The following is a 6,000-nucleotide window of genomic DNA, read 5'->3' as shown; positions in this document are numbered from 1 at the left end:
ATGCTGAAAAACACTACAACAGCAACCCGACCCAACCGGCCTGCTACGAATTCGCCGATTCGCTCGTCTACGGACGCTCCGGACGATGCCAAAGTGCGAACCGCCGAGCGCCGAGTGCGTTTCATAATGAAAATGTTTGTTTTAAATTTCCCGAGCTGCGGCGGCGATTCTGTTGCTTTTGCCGTTTGAGTGTGCGTGCCCGTGCACCGAACGCGTTCCGTGCGAAACGATGGCTCTGCTGGTGATGATTCAGAATTTTTGCAAACCCTCACGAACCGAAGCGCGATCCGATCCAAGCGAACGCATCGAGCAGCGTGAACGTGCGAGGATCGGATCGGAATGTGTCGAGACGAACGAATCTGAAACAAAAGGAGGCTGACGAAGCGACGAAGTGCGAGAGAAAGGGATTCGTTTCACTTGACGACGACGACGTTGGCGGCGAGTATGCGAGAAGTGAGCATAAAAATAAATGAAGTGTATTAATGAATGAATACAATTGACACACATTTTTGCGCGAGCGATGATAAAAAACGTTTAGCCGGCAGCGAAAGAACCAATGCAATGCACTGCACGAGCACGGCCCTTGCGTGCAGTAATGGCAACGAAGAGTGATGACAAGAATTTACGGACGCAGTCATATGGGAATGCGGTTGCCGCGGGTCACTTTGATCATGCGGATGGCTCGGCACGCAGCCAGATTGAACTTTCAAATGGAAGAACAATGTAAGTTTTTTTCTTCTATTGTGTATCTCTGTGGGTAACTTGATTGCCGTTATTTTAAATGGACATTAGCGTGGTTCAAAAAATCGTTTTTGCTCCACCCCGCTTATTGGATACCTAACCAGATTATATGCCTTCTCCCAAAATTTGAGATCATTTGGTTGAAAATTGAGACTGCACAAGCCCTTCAAAGTTTGTATGGGAATTACTATGGGAAAACGATGTTTTTCATTCAATCCACCGTAGCATTTCCCCAAGTGCTCTAGAGGGTTAGTTGACCCTTGGTAATCCTAGGCTACTCTATCAGCTACAACTTTACCGAAGACCGCATTCAAATCAGACGCCTCATTAATTAGTTATCGATTTTTATCCAGAATTGAAATCTTTACTAGTGATGGTTATACTATTCGGTGGGCATCACTGCATTTTGCAGTGAAACATAGTAGCCATGATTTCAGTGTGCTATCTTTGGCGCCATAGGCAGCAATGTTGCCTGCTGGGAAGCTGGAGAATCACTGTAAAAGTTTGTCCAGTTGGATACAAATCGATAACTAATTAATGAGGCGTCCGATTTGAATGCGGTCTTCGGCAAAGTTGTAGCTGATAGAGTAGCCTAGGAGTATCAAGGGCCAACTAACTCTCTAGGTCACTTGGGGAAATGCGACAGTGGATTGAATGAAAAACATCGTTTTCCCATAGTAATTCCCATACAAACTTTGAAGGGCTTGTGCACTCTCGATTTTCAACCAAATAGCCTCAAATTTTGGGAGAAGGCATATACTCTGGTCAGGAATCGAATAAGCGGTGTGGAGCAAAAACAATTTTTTGAACCACGCTAATGGGCATGCTAATTGCAGGTAGCGAACAACCGCTATACTTATCAGACGGACTGTCGCCGTAGCTGTTGACCGCAAGACCGAAACCTATACCCGCGTCCACTTAACCCCCATTTAGGTTGATAGAGCGACTTGTCGAAAGCCATCCATATCGCCGCGGTCGTCCGTAGCCGTCGTGGCCGTAGAACAACACAACGACAACAACGAAACAGGGAAGAAGACTACGTGCGGAAATTTTTGGCTATCAATCAACGCCTAGAGCCAAACGAAAGACAGCAGGACAGATAGACGGTAGAGGAAGAGCGCGACCAGTCACCATACGGTCCCCATCATCGGGCAAAGATTAATGATCCGGGTCCAACGAAGCGATTGGCAAACGGCATACCCGCGCGACGACCTCCAGGCGATAAACACAGACACACATACATACCTAGAGGGGAGATAATCACACCCCGACCGACGAATGTTCATTACGATGTAAATCGCAAACAGCGCCGCGATAAAGAAGAAGCCAACCCGAATTCATGAGATCGGGATGCGCGAGTGCCGCGATAAGAGCACTTGACCGGGCTTAAGCTTAGAAATTGATTCCCGTCGATCGAAGCAATCGGTTTGGCATTTTTATGGCTCCCATCTAAGCCCCAATCGAAGTAAGCTATCGACGTCGTCGTCATTTGTTCGGCGATTCCCGGGAATCGCACGCTAAACTCCCGGTCGGTGGTGGTAATTGTTGAACTGCGTGCGGCGTGCGGGTACATCGACGAATACGTGTCAACGCGGAGCCGTTCGTTCGTTCGTTGACAGACACTCCAATTAGCGGAGTTTCCGGATGCGACGAAGAGCGCAGTTTTTTTTTACTTCACGCCTTGCCAAACAGTTTGGGGCTGACTGTTGTGTGTACGTGACGTACATTCAAGAACCCGAATCGTGCTTCGCTAATTTGTCGAAAGCTATTAGTACCGAAAACGGGGAATTTTGGCTTCTTCTTTCGGTTTTGGGGAACGTTTTTTCGGGGAACCAATTTTCCAATGTTCTCTGCAGCACCGAGTTTGAGGGTTTTGCACCAGTGAGAAGTGTTTGCTAACAAACATGTTGTTTGGCGACCAATGATGGTGATACATATTGACATTGTGGTAGATTACAATATTCTGAGAAGATCGGAGAATTTCTTCAATGACTACGGACGTGAACCCACCATTAATGGCTAACGAAGATCGGATAAGTCTCGCCCGTAAGACTTTGAAATGTTGCCTGATTGAGACTGGAAAGATGGCGATATTGGTGAAGAATCAAATTGCACCGTTTCATATGGATAAGAAGTTCAACAAGGCCGGGGAAAATGTAGAACAGAGTCGTAACCAGGAGATAGCACAGGGCTGAACAACAACTTGCTGGATGCGAGGATTTCGTAGAATTTTAGGAATGGCCGATAAGGTTTCGCATTCGGAAACGAAGAAATTTTGTCAAATCCATCGTTCAAAGTCATAGACGATCAAGTGGTAGAAGAGTTTGAAGAGCGACCTTCAGTAGCTGAAAAATATTCAGACACTACGGTAGAGGTTGTAATGAAGCAGAATCGGAAGTTGCAAAGCTAACGAATCCATGCTCTAGATTGGGGAAATGCGAAGCTGGTGAAAAACGCCAGAAAAACTGCTCAACTGAACGCTTGGGAGTCCGTGTACATCGCCACAGCTGATCGTGCTCTTATGAAAGAAGACGATGCTCCAATCAACTCTCCTCTCTTCAACTTGACAAAACTGAGAATACAGTGAAATTTCAACAAACAAGCAGCTTCCCGCCCTGCTGGCACTATTGTATGCCTTCCTTATATCCCTTTCGTGACGAACCAACACAATTGTGCTGTTGAGCGGTATTGTATTTTTTATGAATAATCAGACTTTGGCGACGAAATTGAACTCGCCCTAATATTGCGATTTTTTTTCGACTTAGACTTTGATGCGATAAATTTCGTCGTACTCATATTTCGCTTTCGATTTCGCTGTCAATCTCAGTCGCAGGGTTTTTGTAACTCGCTCGGTAATGTGACAGTTTTCGCCAGCCGTCGTAATGTTTACTATTGAGTTCTTTTGTTCTCGGTCCACCAGCTGGTCATGTTTACACAACAAAACCAGCTGGTTCACCGATGTTTACGTTCATCCTTATTGTTCTCGGCTACCAGCTGTTTATGTTTTCATAACAAAATCAGCTGGTTTCGCCTAAATCGGGGAAAGAAGGCGAAAATATGTCATAAATGTTAGGTTAGTACCATGTTAGGGCGAGTTCAATTTCGTCGCCAAAGTCTGATTATTCATAAAAAATACAATAACAGTTTTGCATATTTTTTCATCTGTTTAGACTTTGTTTTATATTATGTAAATTGTTCCACTAATTCAGCCATTACTTATACTTGTATGTCTAATACAAATAAAAAAATAAAAAAAAAATACTTGTATGTGTGAAATAAACTTTTGTTTACGTTGCCTGTAAAATTTACCACAACAAGGTAAACAAAAAGTGGGCAAAAACGGTAAAACATGAAAAAGTTTTATCTGTCGCATATTAGTTATTTCCGATTTATCTACGTAGTCAACGCTGGAAATCAATAGATAAAGAGTAGTTCTTTCAAATGAGGAAAAATAATAATTACTTTTTTAGGAAATGTAAGAGTTCTGGAGAGCCAAAGTTGAGCAATTTGTATGGAGATTTCACTTTTTTGCGCTCCGTCACGAAAGGGATATCCAGGGTCACTACTGCACAGTAACGATTTCCCCTGATACGCTGGAGAGTTATCTCGGCAGTTGTTGAAACCAATAAGCTAGCGTCTACGGTCGACTTCCCATTCCGGAAGCTGAACTGGTTGCTCCAGAGACCATCTACAGTACACCATCGGTGGAACACAACAGTCTGTTGAGGATGATTCTTTCGAGCACCTTCCCCGCCGTGTCGAGCAAGCACATTGGGCAATATGCCGAAGGATCACTGGGTGGTTTCCCCGCCTTTCAAACCTTCGGGAAGACGTCCAGACCTTTCTGCTTAATTAACACACATGAATATCTCGGGAACTTCTACAATGGGTACTTTTAAGGCCGGATTCGGAACTCCGTTCGAGCCTGCGGCGTCACCTACGCTAATGCATTTTGTAATCCCCGCAAGTTCTTCATCGTTGTTTCACCCCGCATCACCAGCCTTAATTCCCTTAGCTGCCTTACGAAAGGAGGCCAAGGACTTGGGTCAAGATCCGGGAAGAGCCCTTCGATGAACTTCTCCAGCATCTCTGGAGATTGCTCTGGAGATTGCATCACCCCACGGGTTCGTATTGGCTTGGCATTCTGATAGAGACCCTTAGCTGGCCTTTCTTTGCCTGTCATTATCTTGGCCTTGAGCAAGTTTTTAGCAGCTGCGAACGCCACCCGTTGTTCAATTCGCTTCTCATCAGCGCGTGCTTGTACGTCGGTGGTCCTCCATTCCTAAAGTGGACCATTCTAGGCATGATGGCAACACGTGTACGCGAGTAAGTCACCTAGTCACCGCTTGGATCGAGTAAGTTTCGCTCACGGCAAAGTGCCTCCCAAAACACCTCGTCGTTGAAGCCTTGGCCTGGTCGTCGCTTCCTCTGACCACTGCCTATAAAAAGTAACGGCGAAAGTCAGCTCCAGTCCGTTCTGGTTACTTTAGTTTAAGTATGTCTACCCCACTTCACGGTCAAGGCATTGAAGTCCCCCGCTATTGCCACCGGCCTTTGCCCTGTCAGCTCTGCCGCCATACAACCCATCCATCATCTGCGTGAACTATTCGATCGTTCACCTCGTTGACCTTCCCGACCATGAAGTCCTCATAAGGTGTGTAAATACTCACTACTGGGCTTGGGCATTTATCCGTTGTTCACATCGCCGTCATTTTGTACTCATCCGCGACCCAATTGCCGTTACTGGCGAGTACTTGGTATGCATCCGCTACGATGGCAATATGAGTCACACAACAGTTGCTGGGCTGCGTCACAGTGGTTCAGGTTCAGCTACGTTACCTGCACTATGCCTTGTTAGCTGTGGCTCTTTTGAAGGCCGCGAACCTTGGGTCTCCCGTCCAATGCTTGCTCGTGGATTTCTCGAAACAAATCAAGCACTTGGGAGAGTTTGTGCAACTTTGCGTCTTACTTATGGCCTTCACCTCCACATCGTCTACAATGCTTACTCCTGTTATGGTATTTACAGTCCCACGACTTGTGTCCGCATTCAAGACGCTTGCAGCAAACCTAAGACAGCGTCCGCCAACCTGTGTTCTTACCAGACCTTTCCGTAGTCGAACTGCTATAGTGGCCAATTGCAGCTCGCACTGTTTGCGCAGTGCCGTGACAAGCTTATCCGTGTCCGTGATCTTGTCCAAGTTTTTGATCTTTAGAGTCGGTTTCTCGGCTCAAAAATCCATGAGCTTAGCTTCGTTCCTC

This window comes from Aedes albopictus, chromosome 3 (assembly GCF_035046485.1).
Source record: "Aedes albopictus strain Foshan chromosome 3, AalbF5, whole genome shotgun sequence".
In the NCBI taxonomy this organism is placed as follows: domain Eukaryota; kingdom Metazoa; phylum Arthropoda; class Insecta; order Diptera; family Culicidae; genus Aedes; species Aedes albopictus.
Note: the sequence above shows the minus strand (reverse complement) of the source record.